The sequence below is a fragment of the Mesoplodon mirus genome (assembly GCF_964341445.2).
Source record: "Mesoplodon mirus genome assembly, chromosome: 4".
Lineage (NCBI taxonomy): Eukaryota > Metazoa > Chordata > Mammalia > Artiodactyla > Ziphiidae > Mesoplodon > Mesoplodon mirus.
This window is the reverse complement of record NC_138979.1, coordinates 104,257,075-104,281,714: the sequence shown is the minus strand read 5'-3', so window position 1 is coordinate 104,281,714 and position 24,640 is coordinate 104,257,075. Positions and strand designations below refer to the sequence as shown.

General features: G+C 41.2%; 1 protein-coding gene and 1 long non-coding RNA gene across 4 annotated transcripts in view; one reads left to right on the top strand and one right to left on the bottom strand.

Annotated features, from left to right (window-relative positions):
• The window catches only part of INO80 (INO80 complex ATPase subunit), a 132,650-nt gene extending 115,728 nt beyond the window's left edge, over positions 1-16,922 (bottom strand). For all 3 annotated transcript variants that reach the window (XM_082618417.1, XM_082618418.1, XM_082618419.1), the window contains exon 1: positions 16,838-16,922. The gene's annotated coding sequence lies outside the window, so the exon portion shown is untranslated. The remainder of the gene's footprint in view (positions 1-16,837) is intronic.
• A 575-nt stretch (positions 16,923-17,497) lies between these two features.
• Positions 17,498-20,105, top strand: LOC309802074. The gene is made up of 3 exons (XR_014293712.1): positions 17,498-17,795; positions 18,764-18,827; positions 19,987-20,105. It is a non-coding gene; the product is annotated as an uncharacterized lncRNA (long non-coding RNA).
• Positions 20,106-24,640: the final 4,535 nt, after the last annotated feature.

The following is a 24,640-nucleotide window of genomic DNA, read 5'->3' as shown; positions in this document are numbered from 1 at the left end:
CAAATCAAAACCACAATAAAGGGCTTCCCTGGTGGCGCAGTGGTTAGGAGTCCGTGTGCCAATGCAGGGGACACGGGTTCGAGCCCTGGTCTGGGAAGATCCCACATGCCACGGAGCTACTAAGCCCGTGTGCCACAACTACTGAGCCTGCGCTCTAGAGCCTGCAAGCCACAACTACTGAGCCCATGTGCCACAACTACTGAAGCCTGCGTGCCTAGAGCCCATGCTCCGCCACAAGAGAAGCCACGACAATGAGAAGCCTGCACACCACAATGAAGACTAGCCCCCGCTCACCGCAACTACAGAAAGCCCACGCACAGCAACAAAGACCCAACACAGCCATAAATAAATAAATAAATAAATTTATATTAAAAAAACCACAATAAAACCCACTAGAATGGTTATAATAGAAAAGATAGATAGTAACAAGGGTTGACAAGGATGTAGAGAAACTGGAACACTCATACATTGCTAGTGGGAATGTAAAATGGTGCAGCCATGTGGGAAAAGTCTGACAGTTTCTCAAAAGGTTAAACATATGTTAACCTTTGACCGAGCAAATCCACTTCTAGGTATACCCAAGAGAAATGAAAACATAGGTCCACAAAAAAACTTAGACATGAATCTTCATAGTAATATTCACAATAGCCAAAAGGTGGAAACAACACAAATGTCCACAAACTGATGAATGGATTAATAACATGTGGTATATCCATACAATGGAATATTATTTGTCAATAGAAAGAGATGGAATACTAACAGATGCTATAACGTAGATGAACCTTGAAAATATTATGCTAAATAAAGCCAGTAAACAAAGGCCTCATACTGTATGGTTACATTTATGAGCTATCCAGAAAGGCAGCTCTATAGAAACAAAAAAATGATCAGTGGTTGTGTGGGACAGAGGGTTGGGACAGGGGTTAAGTGGGGAACGGGGTGTGACTGCTAATAAGCAGGAGTTTCTTTGGGGGCTGATGAAAATGTTCTAAACTGACACTGAGATTAACTGTTCCAACTCTGTGAACATATTAAAACCAATGAATATACTAAAACCATATATATTTTAAATGGTGAATTTTATCAACTGGGAATTATATCTCAATAAACATGTTAAACTGTGTCATTTCTGCACAGAAAAAAAAATACAGTTAAAAAGTAAATGATAGGGCTTCCCTGGTGGCGCAGTGGTTGAGAGTCCACCTGCCGATGCAGGGGACACGGGTTTGTGTCCCGGTCCGGGAAGATCCCACATGCCGCGGAGCGGCTAGGCCCGTGAGCCATGGCCGCTGAGCCTGTGCGTCCGGAGCTTGTGCTCCCCAACGGGAGAGGCCACAACAGTGAAAGGCCCGCGTACCGCAAAAAAAAAAAAAAAAAAGTAAATGATAAATTGTGAAAAATATTTGCAACACTTTACAAATTTAAATCTCATATAGAGGGTTCTTACAACATTCTAACAGTAGCATAATACCTCCAACACATAGAACCCACCCGATAATTTTCTGTTTAAAAAGACTGTTACTATTATTATCCCACTTACAGATAAGGAACCAAAGGCTTACACATGTTAAGTAACTTGCTCAAGGTCATACCACTTAATACAGAATGTGGATTTGAATCCAGACAATCTGACTCCTGAGTCCTCACCTGTAACCGCTATAAGACTAGAAATTTATTATATAAAGGGAATCATACTGCATGTATACTTTTGTGTCTGGATTCTTTTTCTTTTAGTATGCTTTTGAGATTCATCCATGTTACTACATATAGTTCACTCCTTTTTGTTGCTGAATCAGATTCCATTACAAGAATGAATATAACCACAATTTGTTTATCTATTCTCCTGTTGATGGATATTTGGGTTTTCGTTTCTCTTTGGGTAAATTCCTAGCAATGGAACTGCTAGGTCATAGGTAGGTACATGTTTACCCTTATAAGAAACCACCAAGCAATTTTCCAAAGTGGTTCTCCTATTTTACACTCCCACCAACGAGCAAGAATTCTACTTGCTTCCCATCTTTGTCAACACTTGGTATTATAATATCTCACTGTGGTTTTCATTTGTACATCCCTGATGACTGATGAAGTTGAGCATCGTTTCACACGCTTAATGGCCATCTGTATAAATTCCCTTGTGAAATGTCTGTTAAAGTTTTTTGACCACATTTGAGAAAATTTTAGTCCTCTTATTACTGAGTTATAGAAGTCCTTGATGTATCATAGATGTAATTCTTTTGTCAGATATACGTATTACTATTACATCCTTAATGTACATTCTCCCCTAATTCACCTATAGATTTCTCAATCAATTCCCAGAAGGGTTTTTGAAGAAACTAACAAGCTCCGTCTAAAATTTATATGGGGACTTCGCTGGTGGCACAGTGGTTGGGACTCCATGCTCCCAATTCAGGGGGCCCGGGTTCAATTCCTGGTCAGGGAACTAGATCACACATGCATGCCGCAACTAAGAGGTCTCATGCCACAACTATGGAGCCCGTGAGCCACAACTAAGGAGCCTGCCTGCTGCAACTAAGACCTGGTGCAACCAAATAAATAAATATTTTTAAAAAGTAAAATAAAATAGGGCTTCCCTGGTGGCGCAGTGATTAAGAATCCACCTGCCAGTGCAGGGGAAATGGGTTCGAGCCCTGGTCCGGGAAGATCCCACATGCTGCGGAGCAACTAAGCCTGTGTACCACAACTACTGAGCCTGCACTCTAGAGCCCGCAAGCCACAACTACTGAGCCCGAGCCCGTGCTCCGCAATAAGAGAAGCCACCGCAATGAGAAGCCCGTGCACCGCAACAAAGAGTAGCCCCCACTCACCCCAACTAGAGAAAGCCTGTGCACAGCAACGAAGACCCAATGCAGCCAAAAATAAAATAAAATAAAATAAAATAAAATGAAATTTTTAAGGAAATACAAAGGATCTAGAGTAGTCCAAACAAGTTTGGAAAAGATGACCAAAGTTGGAGTTTACACTGATTTCAAGACTAACTAAAAGTTTCAGTAATCAAGATGGTACCGCATTGGCGTAGGATAGGCAAATCAATGGTACAGAATAGAGTCCAGAAAGAGACCCACACTTACACAGTCACACTGTTCTTGACAAAGGCACTACAACAATTCAACAGAGAAAGGAAAGTTTTTCTGACAAATGGTGCTGGAACACTGGACATCTATATGGAGGAGGGGGAGGGGGAGAGATTGAACCTCAAACCCCTACACCTCATACCATACACAAAAGTGAAGTGAGAGATGAGTCAGACTTAAATAAAAAATTAAAATGATAAAGCTTCTAAAAGAAAACGTAAGAACATATCTTTGTGACCCTGATGTAGGTAAAAATTAGATAGGACACAGGAAGCTCTAACCATAAAAGAAAATATTGATAAACTGACTTCATCAAAATTAAAAACTTCTACACTAAAAAAATTGTTAATCATTCTTTGCTTGGTTTCATTCTTTACCAGTTTGCAAGGGTATTAAAAAAATCAGTCTGTAGAGAGAGGGCATTACGGCAAATTATATGTAATCGAGGTAGTGGTCCTCTCTGCCATATCCATGCCAAATAAAGGTGCAAATTCCCTTTAACACAAACATTGTAACCTTACCAGGATTCTCATGAAGTCTGATGGGTTCCAAGGCCACCCAGAATTACTCCAGCAAATCCTGATTACATTTTCCCTTTTGCAGCTTAGATTAGGATTTGATTTCTAGCCATGGCACTTAAAAGTATTTTTTGTATTTCTCCAGTACCAGGATACTAAAAGCTACTACATACTAAAAAGTTAAGTAGATACTAAAAGCTCCCATAACATATGCTGTGCTTAACCAGCATCTCTTGCTGTTAAAATTAGCAAGAGTATCTTCCCTAACTCTCCAGTATTTTACAGGCAGCAACAATTTACTGTATACTTAAATGGACATACTAAATAATCCCCATTTCTCTTAGTTTTCTTAGTTGGATCTATTACCGTTGTGATTGTTCTTTACCCTAGGTCTTTCTGCATTACCTTATTATCTGTTGTTTACTAAGTAAGGAATCATATGCAATACCAGAAGTAGTTGGAAGTTTTAGTACCAGAATACTTCCCTTTGGTTCACAATGTAGATCTTCGTATTAATGCACAAAGTACATCAAAAACTGCTTTAGTTTCCTTTTTTAAAAATCACAAGTAATTAGGGTTTCCCTGGTGGCACAGTAGTTAAGAATCCACCTGCCAATGCAGGGGACATGGGTTCGATCCCTGGTCTGGGAAGATCCCACATGCCGCGGAGCAACAAAGCCCATGCACCACAACTACCGAGCCTGCGCTCTAGAGCCTGTGTGCCACAACTACTGAGCCCGCATGCCACAACTACTGAGCCCGCATGCCTAGAGCCCATGATCCGCAACAAGAGAAGCCACTGCAATGAGAAGCACGTGCACTGCAGTGAAGAGAAGCCCCTGCTCGCCACACTAGAGAAAGCCGCGCAGAGCAACGAAGACCCAACGCAGCCAAAAATAAATAAATAAAATTTTAAAATCAAAAGTAATTAAAATGGATTAAAGTAGCAAAATATAAAAAATACAGGGGAAAAAATAATTCAAATTCCAAAAGAAAATATGTAATTCTGTATGGTATAAATATTGACAAGAAACTTAATAAAATTCTCATTTAAACCATTTTCTTCTAACCAAAAAAACTTGTATCATTCCATTTAGCTGAAATAAAGGTTACCAGTGACTTCTTTCTACTGCTATTAAATATTATATACAGATAGTTTATATTTTATAAACTATTAAAATATCTTTTAGCAATTCTACAAAAAATAATCGGGGAAAAAGTTTTTCATGAATGTTTTGAGAAAGAGTAAGAGTAACTAGGATCTATTATTTCCTGCCCACCATAATTATACAACTTTAACAAAAAGTAAGCTCAATGGCTCAGCCAAAAAACAGTTCTGCATTCACTGAAGTGTTTCACATAATCTTAACCATAAAAAAAGCTTTCAAAGCCAGTCTCAGCTGAAAGTAAAAAGTCTCGTTATGGCATGATGAGAGGAGAGGACAAGGGATTTAACACTGAATAAGAGCACACTAGTGTGAGTTTTCTGTCCTAGGTGCTTTAATAATACTAGATCGGGGGCTCCCCTGGTGGCGCAGTGGTTGAGACTCCGCCTGCCGATGCAGGGGACATGGGTTCGTGTCCCGGTCCGGGAAGATCACACATGCCACGGAGCGGCTGGGCTCATGAGCCATGGCCGCTGAGCCTGTGCATCCGGAGCCTGTGCTCTGCAACGGGAGAAGCCACAACAGTAAGAGGCCCGTGTATCGCAAAATATAATAATAATAATAATAATAATAATAGATCATTTAATCCTCACAGTAATTTAAACCGTATTCTCATTTTAGTTAGGTTAATTAACTTGCCCAAGCTAGAATTAGAACTTGGATGTATTATCAGTGACTCAAAAGCCCCAATTCTTCACCACCCAATTCCTTACCACACTCTGCTATGATAAAACAACAAAAAGACTAGGGTGACCCTACCTCCTAGTTGGTTTGCCCACAACAGTTCAAGTTTATGCCTGTTGTCTGAAACATAATTACTAATAGTCTCTCTCTTCTCACTTCCAAAAGTATCCACGTTTTGTTTGAACACATTACTGTTAGAACAATAAATTTTTGGTCACCCTACATGTGGCAAGAGGTAAATAAATCATTAAGCACTCTTTATATATTCTAGCTGAACCTAAACTTTCCATTCAAACCATCCATATTCACTAAGAAGCTAAAGAAGCTATGTACAAGAACTGAACTAAACAGCAGGAGGGGAAACCTTGCCTTCAAAGAGCATAGGCTGATAGAGCCCTCAACTTTGAGGCCAGAAACCACCTCCTCAACCAAAGGAATAGTTCCTTACTGTAAGAGCGTGGGAACAATTTAATAAGCCCAGAGTTCCCCAAACCACAAAGTTTTTCTTTTTTTTTAATTTATTTATTTTATTTATTTATTTTTGGCCATGTTGGGTCTTCATTGCTGTGCGCGGAGTTTCTCTAGCTGTGGCGAGTGGGGGCTACTCTTCATTGAGGTGCACAGGCTTCTCACTGCGGTGGCTTCTCTTGTTGCGGAGCAAGGGCTCTAAGCACACAGGCTTCAGTAGTTGTGGCACGCGGGCTCTAGAGCGCAGGCTCAGTAGTTGTGGCACACGGGCTTAGTTGCTCCGCGGCATGTGAGATCTTCCTGGACCAAGGCTCGAACCCGTGTCCCCTGCATTGGCAGGCGGATTCTTAACCACTGTGCCACCAAGGAAGCCCAAGCACAAAGTTTTCAGAGACAAAAATTACACCTGCTTTTTTTTTTTTTTTTTTTGGCCACACTGCACAGCTTGCAGGATCTGAGTTCTCCAACCAGGGATTGAACTCGAGCCACGGCAGTGAAACAGAGTCCTAACCACTGGGCTGCCAGGGAAGTCCCTACACCTGCATTTTAAATGGAATGAAGAACTCCTGGCTAAAAAAGGATGGCCCTTTCAGTGAGTTCTAAAACGGCAAAGAGAAGATATTTTGGCTTACCTCATAGGTACATTGTGAGAAAGAAAAATGTGCTTATCCACATTTTCCCTTCCCTACTTTTCTTTCCTCACTGAAATGAGAATACATACCAAATGAAATATGTTTCCAAGGATAACAACAACAAAAAATCAATTACAATGTATTGGCTTTCTTCTAGGTAAGAACAATTTCAACTTCCTAGAAGAGTATCTTCACCAAGATGGAGAACAAATTACTTTTTATCAGAATAATAAAAGAAATAGCTTACTAGCACAACTGCCTCCAGGGAGTTCTGTAGTATACACCACAGACACAGCATCAAGTTTAATCTCCATTAATTAAGCATCTAGGGTGTAAATATTATTAAATCAAAAAATATAAAAGAGGGCTTCCTGGTGGCGCAGTGGTTGAGAGTCCGCCTGCCGATGCAGGGGACGCGGGTTCGTGCCCCGGTCCGGGAAGATCCCACATGCCACGGAGCGGCTGGGCCCGTGAGCCATGGCCGCTGAGCCTGCGCGTCCGGAGCCTGTGCTCCACAACAGGAGAGGCCACAACAGTGAGAGGCCCGCGTACCGCAAAAAAATAAAAAATAAAAGGGAGGAAATGTTTCCTGAGGTAGCCAGTGGACCTTTCACATGATAACTTTTTTTTTTAACTTGTTTTAAATTTAAGTTAGGCTATGTTAGAGGTCCCTAGTATATTTCATAACTCTTCTGGTGAATAGCACCCAATCTGAATTAATAACAATTTATCAAATTAAAAATTTGAAAACACTGCTAAAGATCCCTCTTACTGAAGAATCAGTGACTTCAACAACTTGTACAGCTAAACCCATGAAAACACCTACCTTTTTCAGGGAATGAGATAGCTGAGAAAAATATGCTCCTGTAAGAGAGAAACTAAAGGACTGAATCCACAGCCCAAAAATGTTGAGCAAATCAGTTCATTCCTCAGTGAAGTTAACATTAGCTTATTTGATAGATATTTGTGAAAATACAGATTCACACAAAGAGCTGCACTCATTTAGTTATCAGTTCCATATAGTTAACTGTCCAGTATTACAAAAGTGATGGTGAGAGTTTATTATTGAGAATAAAAACTAAGAGACATTCATAAATAGCCAATATTACAAAATTCACTTTTCTATTTAGTTTTCCTATACTAAAAGTCAGTTTTCATTTTTGGAGTGAAGACACTATCTAGTGTGGGTGGTAACAGAGAAGTTGTCTAAAACTGTGTTCTCCATAGGAAGTCTGAGAAGTCAAAGTTCAGGTAATTCATCCTGGGGACGAAGCATCTGTAAATAAGCATGAGTTGAATTGTACACTAAATAGATCTTGCTTTTCAATTGTCAGATATTTTGGTCACTTAGACATGTGATGATTTTATTAACACCAAATATAATTACTCTCATTATCTTCACTATATAATATACACAGTTAATTTGAACAAGGCAGGTATGTTTACATCAAACTAGGCGTTCAATAAACACTTTTTCCACTATTCAAGAAGCCTGGGGGTGGGGGGACTTCATCACAAAGTATTCCAACTGGGAATCCAAATTTTTGATTTTGTTGTATCAAATGCAACTGTAATAAGGAGACTATGCACACACTTTCTATTGCGAGCCACATGCCAGAATATTTTATTTGCATATACACTTCATATATACGTTCACATATTTTATCCTTTTATGACATAGATACTACTATAACCCCTATTTTACAGACAAAAAAAGTTAAGCTTAAGGTCCCCCCAAAGGTCACACAGCCAAAAGTGACAAAGCCAGGATCGGAATCCAAGAAGTCTGACTCCAAAGTCCCACATACTTAACTACTCCAATATTTAATCTGAAGGACCTCCCACAAGCCAGAGGCTCCCAGGGCATAAAAAGCCATGCTAATGAAGTATATTCCAAGCAGTATATTCACTTATTCAATCATTTATTTAGACCAACACAGATTCACAAATATCGATTTTATTTTATAGGTTATAATTCAATGATGCTTTGTTCACTTTGCTGCTCAAATCGTTCCAGTTTGGGTCACTGGGAGCTCTTTCAGTTGACCCCCGTGCTCCTCTGACATATCCTCATCAATGTGGAGTTGTGGTGGTGGTGGTAGTAGCTGGAGCACTTCCTTACCTTCTGGCACAACAGATGCTCCGGGCTCATCTTGTATATTTCCTGTCCCAAACCTACAATTAGCTATTTCTCCAAGGAGCTCCAGTTCCTTTTATTGGATAATGGTATTAGAAAACAAGATTTGGGTACTAGGTATGCTCCTGGATTTCTTTTAACCTTCTCAGCTGACAGAGCACAGAAATACACTTGTGTGTATATAAACCCATGTATGTACATGTCTATAAATGTTTCAATACGCAACCATCTGTGTCTGTATTAAGCTAACCATGGTTTCATACTGATGTCTCCAACTCTAATCCATCACCACAAGGAACACTGTAGCCTCCTCCCCTTGCTTATCTGTAAATTCTCACTCTAACAGTGCAAAGCCTGTCTCCAGCCTTCCATTTACTTAACTGTTCAATTATGGTATATATGTATTTCAGTATCAGAATTAAGTGGCAATCCCACAGAACACAATTTTATGAATTAGACTGCAGTGTTCACGTGTAGTTCCTTGTCTTAGATTCCACTCATTTCCAAGGTTACTCAGTTCAGGACTCCCTTCCTCCCCATTTTAGTAAGGTTGTTTCATACATTTGTAATATCATTAGATTCTCTTGTCACAATCTGCATTCCTTCCTGGAATCCTTCAACCTCCTAAATGATTTTCCCTTAATTTGGACATATTAAAGTTTACTCTTTGGGCTTCCCTGGTGGCGCAGTGGTTGAGAGTCCGCCTACTGCTGCAGTGGACACAGGTTCGTGCCCCGGTCCGGGAAGATCCTACATGCCGCGGAGCGGCTGGGCCCGTGAGCCACGGCTGCTGGACCTGCGCATCTGGAGCCTGTGCTCCGCAGCGGGAGAGGCCACAACAGTGAGAGACCCACGTACCGCAAAAAAAAAAAAAAGTTTACTCTTTGTACTATAAAGCCCTATGAGTTTGGCAAATGCATAATGTCATCCATCCACCACTACTATATCCAATAGAATAGTTTTATCAAGCAGCATTTTAATTTAATTAAATGGTATTACAATTCTCTATGGAAGCAGCATTGTTGGGTAGAAAGAGAAGCTGAAGAGCTATAAGTTTAATGCTATTGACAAGCCACAAACAGACTTTAGGACTAACAGTTATACTTTCAGAGTCCCAAGAGCCTCACTGTAAAATGAGGGGGATTCAACTAGATGGTGATAATTTATAGCATTTATTAAACACTTACTTTGTGTCAGGGATGGTGCTAAGCACTTCACATAGATTATCTCATTTATTCCAACAACTCTATATTCCAACAACTCTATATATAAAGTAAAAAAATATTATGTATTATCCCTATTTAAAAGATAGAATTAAAGGCTTAATAATATTAACTAGCACAAGATCACCTAGTCAGGGAGTTGCAGAGCCAAGACTGTAGAGCAAGAGTTGGCAGAGTGGGCTTCCCTGGTGGCCCAGTGGTTGAGGGTCCGCCTGCCGACGCAGGGGACACGTGTTCGTGCCCCGGTCCAGGAGGATCCCACGTGCCACAGAGCGGCTAGGCCCATGAGCCATGGCCGCTGAGCCTGCGCGTCCAGAGCCTGTGCTCCGCAAGGGGAGAGGCCACAACATTGAGAGGCCCGCGTACCGCAAAAAAAAAAAAAAAAGAGTTGGCAGAGTATGGCCTGCATGTCAAATCCAGCCTGCTGCCCATTTTTATAAATCCTGACAGCTAAGAAATAATTGGAAAAAAACCATATTTCAGGACATATGAAAATTATTTGAAATTAAAATTTCAGTGCCCATAGAGTTTTATTGGAACACAGCCCGACTCATTCATTTACATATTGACTATGGCTGCTTTTGCAATACAGTGGCAGAGTGAGTAGCTGCAACAGAGAAGGCATGACCAGCAAAGCCTAAGATTTATTGTTTGACCCTTTATAGAAAACCTTTTGCAAGCCCTGCTGCAGTCTGGTTTACTAGTATATTCTAAGAATGATTCTAAAAAAGGCAAACTATTACTAACATTAGAATGACAACCTGGACAGAAATATTTAAACCCTGAACTAAAAAGTTTAATGTTGTAAAACATTATCTCTTTGAGTTATAATCTTAAATAGAAAAACATTTCTATCTATTACATAAACACAAAGGTTAATGCATTATAATGAGTTTCTTTATTGATGTATTTTTACCTGAGTTATCTAAAAAAGATTTATTTTCTACTCATAATAAAAAGGTTCTGATTTCACAAAACTACAATGAGATATCATCTCACACCAGTCAGAATAGCCATCATCAAAAAATCTAGAAACAATAAATGCTGGAGAGGGTGTGGAAAAAAAGGAACACTCTTGCACTGCTGGTGGGAATGTGAATTGGTACAGCCACTATGGAGAACGGTATGGAGGTTCCTTAAAAAACTACAAATAGAACTACCATATGACCCAGCAATCCCACTACTGGGCATATACCCTGAGAAAACCATAATTCAAAAAGAGACATGTACCAAAATGTTCATAGCAGCCCTATTTACAATAGCCCGGAGATGGAAACAACCTAAGTGTCCATCATCAGATGAATGGGTAAAGAAGATGTGGCACATATATACAATGGAATATTACTCAGCCATAAAAAGAAATGAAATTGAGCTATTTGTAATGAGGTGGATGGACCTAGAGTCTGTCATACAGAGTGAAGTAAGTCAGAAAGAGAAAGACAAATACTGTATGCTGACACATATATATGGAATTTAAGGGAAAAAAATGTCATGAAGAACATAGGGGTAAGACAGGAATAAAGACACAGACCTACTAGAGAATGGACTTGAGGATATGGGGAGGGGGAAGGGTAAGCTGTGACAAAGTGAAAGAGCGGCATGGACATATATACACTACCAAACGTAAGGTAGATAGATAGTGGGAAGCAGCCGCATAGCACAGGGAGATCAGCTTGGTGCTTTGTGACCGCCTGGAGGGGTGCGATAGGGAGGGTGGGAGGGAGATGCAAAAGGGAAGGGATATGGGAACATAAGTATATGTATAACTGATTAAATTTGTTATAAAGTAAAAAATAAAAAAAAAAGCTGAAAAAAAAAAGGTTCTGATTTCAATACTTTACAAACTAAAACTCTAGATCAAACTGTCAAAACAAAATAGTACTTATAATTATACCTAACACTTGTTGAGAGCACTATGTGCCAGGCACCATTCTAAGCATTTTCAGGCCTCTAATGAAGTAGGTATTACTATTATCTTAAATTAACAGATGAATAAACTGAGGCTTAAACAGCTCTCCAGAGGCCACACAATTAATAAGAGGAAGAGCTGAAATTCAAACCCAGGTCATCTGGCTCTAGAATCTAGAAGGGGTCTGGCTACACTAAAAGATCACTGGATTACAATGCTTCTGTTAACAAGGCAGATTAGGGCCTTTAAACAAATGAAAAGAATATCTCAATATATTTTAAAAAAAAACAAAATTAAACTAAGTACTCGTGTAATTTATATCAGCGCTTCAAGAGAAACACTTAGGTTTATACTTCTCTATGGCACGTAGAGTTTGCATAATTCTCTTTCTCTTTGTAGAGCAACTCTACTCTCCATACATATACATACAACTGGTTTAACTCATTTGTACACCCCTCACAGAGTCTACCACAGTCCCTTGAGTGTGGCAGATGCTCAACAAATCACTGCTGGGAGATCAAAGAGCATTCACTATGTGTTCAATAAATATTTATTGAGTGAATGAATGAAGAGAATAAGGAGTTTCATAAACCATTAGGTTCAAGTATCATTAAATGGTTTGTTGGCCTGAAATGAACTAGGGCTGGAAAAAAGTCTCTGGCTTTGCAACCTGTACATTGGGTCTGGTCTGTTCTTGAGCTCTAACCACTTTCTGTGCTATTAAGTTTCATAAACAAACCACTCATTACACACCTGTCAAACAATATTCATCTTTCAAGCTAGTTCTAATTTTCAGATTATTCTTCACGTTTTTCCTAATTTAATACAATTTAATCATAGTCCATCTCAGTCTTCATCACTCCACTGCGGAGTCAAATTTCTTTATCTTCGTATGAAAGCATTACCGTCGCCTTCATCATTTATACTGGAAACCTCCCCCCTGCTTAATTTGTTCTTCCTTAAGGTGCAATAATTTAATAGTCTGAGAGTGGATGTATTGTGGTTTCCTACCAAGATAATACAGTCCATTTCTAAATTTTATTTTTCATACCTCTCTCAAGAGTGACTAACATTTTGATGGACTTTCTGGTAATATTCAGGCAACAATCTCAGCAATAAACTGACCACTTGGCCTAGTATGCTTTTTACCACATTGATGTTCACTAGCCATTTTTCTGTTCATGCACAAGGAATGAAAGATTTACCCACAGTTTATCCTCTACCCAGCTAACTTCTTGCCCAGAAAAGGTAGCTGTCACATGCAAAACCAGAGGCAGTTTACTTCTTCATATTTACAAGAAATATGAATAATTTTAGTATCATTACAAAAACGTGAACACTATACATGAATACCCTGAGAAAACCCTATATGACATACATGTTGTTCTTTCATACTGTAAGTTTCCCCTCTTCCAAATCAAAACTAAATGTATGTCAAAGTTTTTGATATGTTCTTCAAAGATGAAAATAAACTAACATTCCTCAATATGCCGTCTTATAGTTGATGTCATTTAATCTCAGAAGTGAAAATTATTGTACCCGTTTTACAGATAAGGAGAACTGAAACTCAAAAAAGTTCACTGAGGGCTTCCCTGGTGGCGCAGTGGTTAAGAATCCACCTGCCAATGCAGGGGACACGGGTTCAATCCCTGGTCCGGGAAGATCCCACATGCCGCGGAGCAACTAAGCCCGTACACCACAACTACTGAGCCTGCGCTCTAGAGCCCACGTGCTGCAACTACTGAAGCCCCGCATGCCTAGAGCCCATGCTCTGCAACAAAAGAAGCCCCTGCTCACCACAACTAGAGAAAGCCGGCGTGCAGCAACGAAAACCCAATGCAGCCAAAAATAAATAAATAAAGTAAATAAATTTGTTTAAAAAAAAAGTTCATTGACTTACCCAGTGCTAAGCGGGACTCTAACTCAAGTCTTTTTAAGTCCAAAACCAATCTCTTTCTATTATACTACCAAGTTTCTCTTCAGCTAAATTATCACTTGCTCTTCCCCTAAGAAGTCCTGTTCATGTGAACGTGAATTTGAGCCAATAATCCTACTACTTCTTATGGAAACCCCAGGTTTGCTGCATATTAAATGACTTAGCTATGTGTCCGGGACTCTCCAGGGCAAAGGCTCTTTAAACTGGGGTCCAAGAATTTGGATGGAAAAAAACGTACATCCTTATTTTCACTAACCTATAATTGAAACTAACATTTCCTTCAACTCTGAATGTAGGTAGCATACCACAGCAGTATTAGCAGGACTATCACTAGTTGTTATTTAGTAATAAAAAGCAAATTTCTTACATCATACATTTTTTTAATGTGAACTATTATTTCACACAGTTAAAAAGTCATATTCTTTTTATGAAAAGGGGTTCACAGGTTTCTTTAGACTACAAAGGAGTTTAGGGCACATAAATAATGTAAGAATGCTGCTCCAGAGACCATCGCACAATCTGTCAATCCTTGGTAACGAAGCTTTACAAAGGCATGTCACACAGTTTACTCATTGTCCTCTAGTTTGTTAAAAATATGGGGAATTCCCTCGTGCTCCAGTGGTTAGGACCCTGCGCTTTCACTGCCAAGGGTGCATGTTCAATCCCTGGTTAGGGAACTAAAATCCCACAAGCTGCATGGCACAGCAAAAAGGATAGCATTTAGTCCCAGTGATTTTTTCGTGTCTAATTTGTCAATTACATTTGCTATTACTGATCTCCTACTTCTAACCTAACACACATGGAAATCTCTCTTATGTACTTATTAAACCCAGGCATTAAACTTCTTCTTTGTAACCAACTTTTCAACCCTAAGCAAACCTACTGTATTATGATTAGCAAGTGAATCCAGTGCTTGTACAAATGAATTTCTGACTTAATGTACAGCTATGGTCCAAATGTGTCCCCCGACCTCCCCAACTCATGTATTGAAATCCTAACCTCCAAGGTGACGGAATTAGGTAGAACAGAGGCCCTCATGATTGGGATCAGTGACCATATAAGGTGTTTAGTAAGTATTAACAAATAAGCTCTTATCTTCTGCAAGCTACAGCCTATCATATCAAAATCCTTATGTTTATGATGCAACTTTAAAACTTGTCATCAACTTCACTTATTTTCCTACACAAAGGTTCCTATTAGCCTTATCCCATTCTGTCCACTCTAAAATTCACTGCATCCCAGCATTTGTATTTTGTGTGAACTTTTATGTTGACATGTTAAATCTCCAAGCCAGTTTTAACATTGTGGGCAGAAAAGACGTCTATTAGTACTTCCCTAGTCCTATGTCTACACAAGTTAACAGTAGTCAAAGGTGGTTATGATACCTTCCCTTGGTAGTACTATGACAAACTTTCACTAAGTGAAGCTGTAACACCATAGTTTATGGTCTGTTGCTGAGACTTAATCACATTTCCACCTTGATGTACTCGAAACTTTTTTATTAGTCATAAACTTTCTAATATTTGTGCTATTTACAGTTAGTTATTTCCTATTAAAAAACACAGACCTTTGAAAATTGATTCTGATTCTTCTGAAACAAAATGTAGAGGAAAAGAACATAGTAAACTAAAATAATGGAATTTAATCCTTAAAAATACAAATTCATTTTAGAATCTGGTAAGTATGCGACGTTTACCATATATAATAATCTCAACTTAATGTTTTATAGGAAGAGCTTGAGAACTCCAAGCATAAAACACAACCAGAGTTGGAATACTATTTGGCAATAAAAAGGAACGAAGTGCTGATACATGCTACAACATGGATGAGCCTTGAACACATGGTTAAGTGAAAGAAGACAGCCACAAAGGGACACATATTGTATGATTCTGTTTATATGAAAGATCCAGAATAGGCAAATCTACAAAGACAGAAAAGAGACTAGTGGTTGCTAGGGGCTGGGGGAAGGGAAGTGGGGAGTAACTGCTAAGGGGGCTTTCTTTTTGGAGTGATGAGTTACATAGCAGTGACAGCTGTACAACTCTATCAGTATACTAAAAATCATGTAACTGTACACTTTAAAAGGCTGAGCTTTTTGGTATGTGAATTATACCTCAATAAAGGTGTTACTTTAAAGATAAATAACAAAAAGCCGCCACTTGTAAACCACAGTGAAAATTTCCTTGGGAAAGGAAATTATGAAAATCATCGACTGGAAAAGTAAGCTGTTTATCTGTGATGTTAGCAAAGTCAACCTCCTTCCTATTTCTTCTCCCATTCTACCAACAAGTACACGAACATAAAACTAGACAGTGTTTGAATCAAAGAATTCGGCACAGTTGGCTGTTAAACTAAAATAGTGAGTGCCTTCTTAGAATCTCCCACTCCTAAACTGTAGGGGGCTTCCACTTACGGAAGTAGTTGTTTTCAACAGCAAGCTCAAGAAGGAACGTCAAACTGGATGACATTTGCCTAGACGCCCTACAAAAGCCAAAAAGACTAGAAGGGGTGACACCTACACACTCCTAAGTCTGTGCACGTGTTAGGCTGCCCCCACCCAACACCAACAAGCAGCATGCACCATTCACCCAGATCCCAACTTGCTCACCATAAACTGACACACTATCAAGCCCTTTAGCTCATTTGTTTAAAAGGACAGATACAGCAACCCTCACCAGGTTCCCACTCGAGCCCAACCAGCCCCCGCCCTGCCCCTCCCCACCCCAAACCCACACACGTGTTAGCCCGACACCGCCCCACCGGGTCCCACGTGCACCTGGCCTAACACACTCCCCACGTGTGGGCGCCCCACGGGCTTCCTCAGCTGTCTGAGGTCACCGCGTGACCCTGGGTCTCCAGAGGTAGGAGAGGGGAAGGACGAGGCCCAGGTCCCTGAGGTCCCAAGCCTTCGGGGAGTGTCCACACCCATCCTCCCTACTAACCCCAACAAATCCAAGGGCCGGGGGCGACGGCCCCTTTAAGACGCGGCCCAGTCGTCGACCACAGAGAGGGGCGCAACGGGGCCTACACAACCCCCCCCTCCGTTTGCCCGCCCACGTCTAGTCGCCTCACCTCGGGCCGCCGGGCCCCGCCGCCGCGGCGGCGGCGGAGGGGGGGCGGGGTGCGGGCGGGGTCCGGAGGGGGGGGTCGCCCCGCCGACGAGGGAGCCGCGGTTCGCTCTCTGAGGCCGTGGGACGGTGACTGCGTTGGGCGTGGACGCTCCTAGCTCGCTCCCTCGGCGGCTCCTGGGACCCCAAGATGGCGGCGGCGCTGAGGCGGCTGCGGGCGCTGGGCCGGCGGCGGCGGCGGCCACTTTCACTCACTGAGAGGAGCGGAGCAGGGACACGGGGAGCCATGGCGGGGGGGAGGAGAGGCGCCATAGCCAGGCCAGAACAATCGAGCCGCTACTCAGCGGGCTTACCCCTGCCCCGCCCACGCTCACTGCTCGTCGCCAGCCCGTGGCCGTCCGCAGTGCCGCTGCGGTCGGCCTCGTGCAGCTCGCACCCCGCCGCTACAGCCTGACGGCCCGCGCGGACCGGGGTTCGGGGGGAGATCCTGATCCATGCCATCTGAGTGCAGATTGGTCGGGGCTGGTACTGCCGAAGATTGCCGAAAGGCGGCGGGGAGGAGGAGGAGGATGTCATCGCTAGAGTGAGCAAGCAGATCTCGCGGGAGCAAATGTCGCGAGACCTCTCCAGGTCTGCAACCGCCAAAGAAAGGTTACTGTTCCCGGAAGTAACGTCAGTCGAAACGGCCCGGGATCCTGGGAATATTCGTTCCCGCAGGCAGGAGTTTGGGGGGGTGCTTGTGATTAGTTTGTTAGGGGCTACCAAACACTGCTGAGTTCACTTGAGGGAAAGTATAGGCTCGGGTGTGATATTTTATCCTGTTTTTGGCCCCTTTGGGTGGGGTTGTATACTGTGGGGAAGTGCCTGCTCTGTAGAACCTCTCATAACAGTAGTTTGGGGCTCCAATTTAGGCTCAGCGACCAAGACTGCGATGCTGTGGCATATTTGGGCAAGGCGCCATGGTGAAGGCTTTAGGATTCAAGCACTTGGGAACGCACAGACCTGTCATCAGAAATGCCTCCCTATTCTAACACCCAATGAGCCTCTGAAAAGGGAATAATTTGACTTGTCTGTGCCAACTCCATAGTTTGCGCCCCCTACTACCCACATTTACTAAAGTTAATGCAATTCAATTACCAGCATCTGTGATGAGAAGTACCTAGTGTAGAGCCTAACTGCAGATAAGGATTAGAAGAACTTACTGAAAGTTAACTATTCTATTTCTGTTCCTTCATGTCTCATGTTTTAATTCATTTCAGCCTGGCCCTTAGCATGTGAGCAGAACAGCATTTGCTTAAGGTCACTAAGTCTTCTTGTGCCAAATTCGCTGGACTTTGAAAAGTTAATTTTGCTTAAAGGCAAAAGTATAATATACACCCTTTGTGAAAGAAAGAAGGGGCCATAAAACACACAAATTACCTGCTCATTTGTCAGGGGAGGGATAAACCAGAAGTTAAGGTGAATGATGTCCTATATGAGAAGGGTGGCAAGAAGGGGAGGTTTGGAACAAGGTAGCAGGATTGACAAAGGAGCGGCAGATATTTTTATATAGGACTGTCTCTTAGAACCATATGTTTCACATACCCAAAAACAGACACCTAAAACCAGCTACGATAATATTTGAGTAACAACCAGCTGATTGGAGCATAAATCAAAAGGAAAAGAATAAAGGGGGAAAAGTCAGTGAGCTGTGGAGGGACCAAGTTGTAGGGTCCTTTAAAGTTCAGACGTATAGGTTGTCTGTTGTATTTGTTTTCTATTGCTGTGCTAACAAATTACCACAAATATAGTGGCTTAACACAAACTAACTATCTTACAATTCTGTAAGTCAGAAGTCTGACTCGGGTCTCAAACTGGGCTAAAATCAAGGTGTTGACAGGGCTGCCTTACTTTCTGGGGACCCAAGGGAAGAATTTGTTACCTTTTCCAGCTTCCAGAGGCTACTTGGATTCCTTGGCTTCTGGCTCCCTTCTTCCATCTCAAAGCCGGCAATGGTAGGTTGGGTCCTTCTCATGTCATATCTGACCAACTCTTACCCTTTTAAGGATCCTTGTGACTACAACAGGCCCCCCAGATAATCTAGGATAAGCTCCCTATTTTAAAATCAACTGATAAGCAACTTTTAGCTCACCTGCAACCTTAATCCCCCTTTGTCTGTAACCTAATATATTCACAGATTTTGTGGACATCCTTGGGGGAAGGCTATTATTCTGCTTGCCCCCCCCAGTTCTGTTCTAGAACTTTTTTTTTTTTTTTTTTTTTTTTTTGCTGTACGCGGGCCTCTCACTGTTGTGGCCTCTCCCGTTGCGGAGCACAGGCTCCGGACGTGCAGGCTCAGCGGCCATGGCTCACGGGCCTAGCCGCTCCGCGGCACGTGGGATCTCGCTGGACCGGGGCACGAACCCGTGCCCCCTGCGTCGGCAGGCGGACTCTCAACCACTGCGCCACCAGGGAAGCCCTGTTCTAGAACTTTTGATGTACAACTCTCATCCTTCATCTATGACTTTCACATTAAAGTCCAGTTTTTTCTAATCTCTAATACAGTCTTTCATTCTTTTTTTCTTTCTTTTTTTTTTTGGCCTTGCTGCGCGGCTTGTGGGATCCTAATTCCCCAACCAGGGATCAAACCCGGGCCTTCTGCAATGGAAGCTCGGAGTCCTAACCACTGGAGTGCCAGGGAATTCCCTGATCTTGCATTATTGATTGGAAGTCTCTGTACATTCTTTGCCTCAGAGATTTAGTACCTCACATAAAATTTAATCCACAATTTCTTTGTAATTTGGATTTAAATTGAGATTTAATGTTTTCCAGAAATATCTTGATTTTATTTTACAGTTCATTGTAACATTTTCTGTTTTCTATCCAAATAAAGGAATCTCTTTGGCTTTCTTTAAAAACTGTTCATAATATTAAGAAAAATCATTCAATATGTAGTATTTAATTTTATTAGGGTAATGTTTAAAATACATTAGAAAATAAAGAAAACAGATCATTTAATGATAATTTTGAGGAAACTGTGCAGTCAATTTAGGATATGTATTTTATTTCCAATAATAAAGCAATAAACAAAAACAAAACCCACTATGTGTCAGGGTAGAGGACAGACCCCAAACTGAATATAAACACTAAGGAACGAACTTAACTGTTTTACAGATGAGTAACACAGCGACTCTACAGGGGGTGGGGAGGAAAAGAACCTAAGTACTGAGGGAAACAGTATCTTGACTGGATACCTAAGAATAAACCAACTGAACTGTACATAAATTCTGTGATCCACATCGTAAGTATTTCTCTCCAGTATGCATGTTAGAATTAAGCAAGTATATTGTAGATCATGAGCTGTGTTTCTCACTGTTAGAATTAAGCAAATATATTGTAGATCATGAGCTGTGTTTCTCACTGTAAGGAAGAGGGGAAAGCTAAAATGAAGCCTGTGGTGTTGGATTGGATTCTGAGGTATCTGTATAAACTCATGGTTTTTAATATATGTAAAATAGGTACAAAAATATAGATTGGTGTGTATGTGTGAATTAATAAACATATTTCCTAGTTCTGTCTGCTGAGAGTATTTAGAAGCAATGAGGATACCTAGCACCCAGATCTTGATTTCTAAACATCATTTTCCAATAAAAAGAACAAGGAGAACCTTGGAGAAATAACTGATTCCTAGGCTAAGGCAGGGAAACTACCAGATGAGCATATATGAGAATATATTGTGGTGCCAGGAAATAATGCTTAAAAAAGGGTGTCACAAGAACACAGCAGCCGACCTGAAAGAGCTCCTAATGGCCAAAGCAACAAAATAAATAATGACAATATTGCATTATGACCCATGGACCCATAGGTATTTATTTTTAGTATTCATGCATCCATACTGATACAAACAAATAATTGGTTATTTAAATGGATGGGAGAGAAGGGACAACTCTTTCTTAGAGTAGAATTCCAATTAATAAATGGAGAAGGAAAGAGAGATAACAAAAATCACCACTAGGCAAACATTGCAGTAATAACTTGCAGACACGATCCACAGATGGATGCTAAATTAGTAGGTGAAAATTTGAGGAGAAACAGGATTTACATAGATTCAAAGTGTTTCACCCAAGATACATTTTAGCACAAAGGGGAAGATAGTAACTTAATAATGGTGAGGGACTTCCCTGGTGGCACAGTGGTTAAGAATCCACCTGCCAACGAAGGGGAAATGGGTTTGATCCCTGGTCTGGGAAGATCCCACATGCCACGGAGCAGTTAAGCCCATGCGCCACAACTACCGAGCCTGTACTCTAGAGCCCACGAGCCACAACTACTGAGGCTGTGTGCCCCAACTACTGAAGCCCGTGCACCTAGAGCCTGTGCTTCTCAACAAGAGGAGCCACCACAATGAGAAGCCCACACACCGCAACAAAGAGTAAACCCCGCTCACCGCAACTAGAGAAAGCTCGCGCACAGCAACGAAGACCCAGAGCAGCAAAAAAAGTAATTAATTAATTAATTAAAAAAAATAATGATGAAACTCAGCAAACCACCTTAACCAAGTGATCAAGATAAACATCATCAGTAACAAGACATATTTACATCATGAACCCCTTGATATTTTGCATTGAGAAGGACACAGTATCATTTCTGTGGTATTCTTGCTGAAAATGTATAATCTCATTCCAATCATGAAAAAAGCATTAGACAATCTGAAATTGGGGGACTTTCCAAAAGAGAATTGATCAATACTCTTCAAAACTGTCAAGATGATGAAAGACAAGGAAAGACCTGAAGACAGCTGCAGACTGCTAGAGAGTGGGAAGAAATAACAAGTAAATCTAATGTGGAGTCCTGGAAAGGATCCTGTAAAGAAAAAGGGGCATTGGTGGGAAAACTGCTGACATTTGTATAAGGTCTCTAATTTAGTTTGTAATATTGTACTAATGTTAATTCCCTTGTTTCGATAACGATACTTTATGTAAGATGTTAACGTTGGGGAAGCTGGGTGAAAAATAATACAGGAAATCTTTTTTGCACCTTCTCTGTAAGCCTAACATTAGTTCAAAATAAAAAGTTAAAATTTTTTTTAATTCCACTTAACTTTTCAACTGTATTCATCTTTTTTTTTGCGGTACGCGGGCCTCTCACTGCTGTGGTCTCTCCCCTTGCGGAGCACAGGCTCCGGACGCACAGGCTCAGCGGCCATGGCTCACAGGCCCAGCCGCTCCGCGGCATGTGGGATCTTCCCAGACCGGGGCATGAACCCATGTCCCCTGCATCGGCAGGCGGACTCTCAACCACTGCGCTACCAGGGAAGCCCTCATCTCCATTCTTGAAATACCGTCTTCCCTTAACTTTGGAATCACAATGTTCTCCTGGTTTTCTTCTTCACTTTGGACAGTTTTTTATAACCACAGCAACTAGTCCACTGGTTCATGGATTCTGGTCTTGACAAAATTAGGGATATGCAGGAACTTACATGAGAGTACAAAACTATCTTAAGACACACTCTTCTCAAATTCCTTAGCTAACTTGAAATCACAGGAGACATAGGGGGACTTCACTTGAGAGGAGCCAGAAGTATCAACGTTACCTTTTCTCAGATGTAGCGGAGATGGCCACTATATGAGCAGTAATAACCGTGAAACTGCCCCCACCAACCATCAGCTCCATCCGGAAAAGGGAGAGTTCCCACCGTCCTGACTGCTCTCTGGAATTCCAGGGAAAACAGGGAGGTGAAGAGCAAGTGCATTCTGCCTGGTATCTGCAGCATACACACTTTAAACATTAAAGCAAGGGCCAGAAACTGGTGGTCTTTGGCCATAACCGGCCTCCAGGTGTGTGTTTGGTTTTGTTTGAGTTTCTTTTTGAAAACTAAGAATATCTAACAACACTGGTCCAATAGCTGAATGGAAGTGAACTGTAGCTTCTCCCTTTAAGCATGGTATATGCTTTCCTGTTCACCAGAGTCCCTATTACTACTGGTGACACTACTTAAACCCAATCCACTGACACTGTTTCCACAACTGCCCAACTTCTGCAGATATTTGAGCTTGCAGTTCCTACAATAAAAGATTTTTATTTGTTTGAATTTGTCACTCTTGCTGATTTGTTCTAATTAGCATGGGTGAGTAAATGCTGTTTTGAAAGCACATAAACATAATAATAGCTAACATTTTGTCAGCACCTATAGGCAGTGCTCTAGGAGCAATACACATTTAGCCTTCATGAAAGCCCTTTATTTCCATTTTGTGAAAAGGGAACTGAGGCTTAACTTGATTAGGTAATAATTAAGTAACTTGTTCAAGCTCACACAGATAGTAAGTGATAAAGCAGGGACTCAAACCCAGGTCTTCAGAGGCCAAGTTCTGTATTCTTACACTATACCAAACATCGCTCTTATCATTTTAATTTGCTTTACTGACTTGGTTGTCTACCTGTAATCTTTGATGCTATCACTCGTTTATTTTAAAATTATGAAATATATACCAGCACAAAGAAAAATACAGGGAAAAATATAACAAACATTTGTGTACCCACCACCAGATTTGTCAAATCTTAATATTTTGTCATATTTGTTTTTATTAATAAAACATTACAAATATAGCTGATGCCATAGGTAGCCCTTTTTATTCCCTTTCTCCTCTCTCACCACTCCCAGAGATAACCACTATCCTGAATTTGTTATTAACAATACCCATCCATGTTTTATATATATATATATATCTTCATAAAAATTATATATATCTGGGCTTCCCTAGTGGTGCAGTGGTTGAGAGTCCGCCTGCCGATGCAGGGGACACAGGTTCGTGCCCCGGTCTGGGAAGATCCCACATGCCGTGGAGCGGCTGGGCCCGTGAGCCATGGCTGCTGAGCCTGCACGTCCGGAGCCTGTGCTCCGCAAGGGGAGAGGCCATAACAGTGAGAGGCCCATGTACCGCAAAAAAAAAAAAAAAAAAAAATTATATATATCTTCACTTGCTCTTTTCAGTCAACATTATGTTTTTGAGGTTTATCCATGTTAATATGTATAGCTTTAATTTATTTTATATTTTTATTTTTTTTTAATTTGGGGGTACTTCAGATTCACAAAAACAGATTTATCATAATCTTTGGTTCATGATGCATCAGAAGTCTGTCATTGGCTTCTTTCTATTTAGTTTACTTTTTTTTTAATTTTTTAAAAAATTTTATTATTTTGGCTGCATTAGGTTTTCGTTGCTGTGCACGGGCTTTCTCTAGTTGCCGTGAGCGGGGGCTACTCTTCGTTGCAGTGCATGGGCTTCTCACTGTGGTGGCTTCTCTTGTTGCAAAGCACAGGCTCTAGGCACACGGGCTCAGTAGTTGTGGCTCGTGGGCTCTAGCGCGCAGGCTCAGTAGTTGTGGTGCACGGGCTTAGTTGGTCCGTGGCATGTGGGATCTTCCTGGACCAGGGCCCGAATGTGTGTCTCTTGCATTGGCAGGCAGATTCGTAACCACTGCGCCACCAGGGAAGTCTGGGTATCCTGTTATATGTAGTCTTTTGGGACTTACCTTTTCCACTTAATGTTGATAAAACTGTTACGTGTCACTGGAGCTGGTAGTTTTTAAAACAGCTTTATTGGGATTTCATTCACATACCCAAAACTGCACCCACTGAAATGTGTATAATCCAGTGTTTTTTAGTATCTTCACAGAGTTGTGCAACCATCATCATAATCTAATTTTAGAACATTTTCCTTTCCCGGAGAAGAAATGCCCATCCCCATGAGCTTCACTCCCCATCCCCAAGCCCCACCTCCACCCATGTAACCACTTAACCTTTCTGTCTCTATAGATTATTTAATTA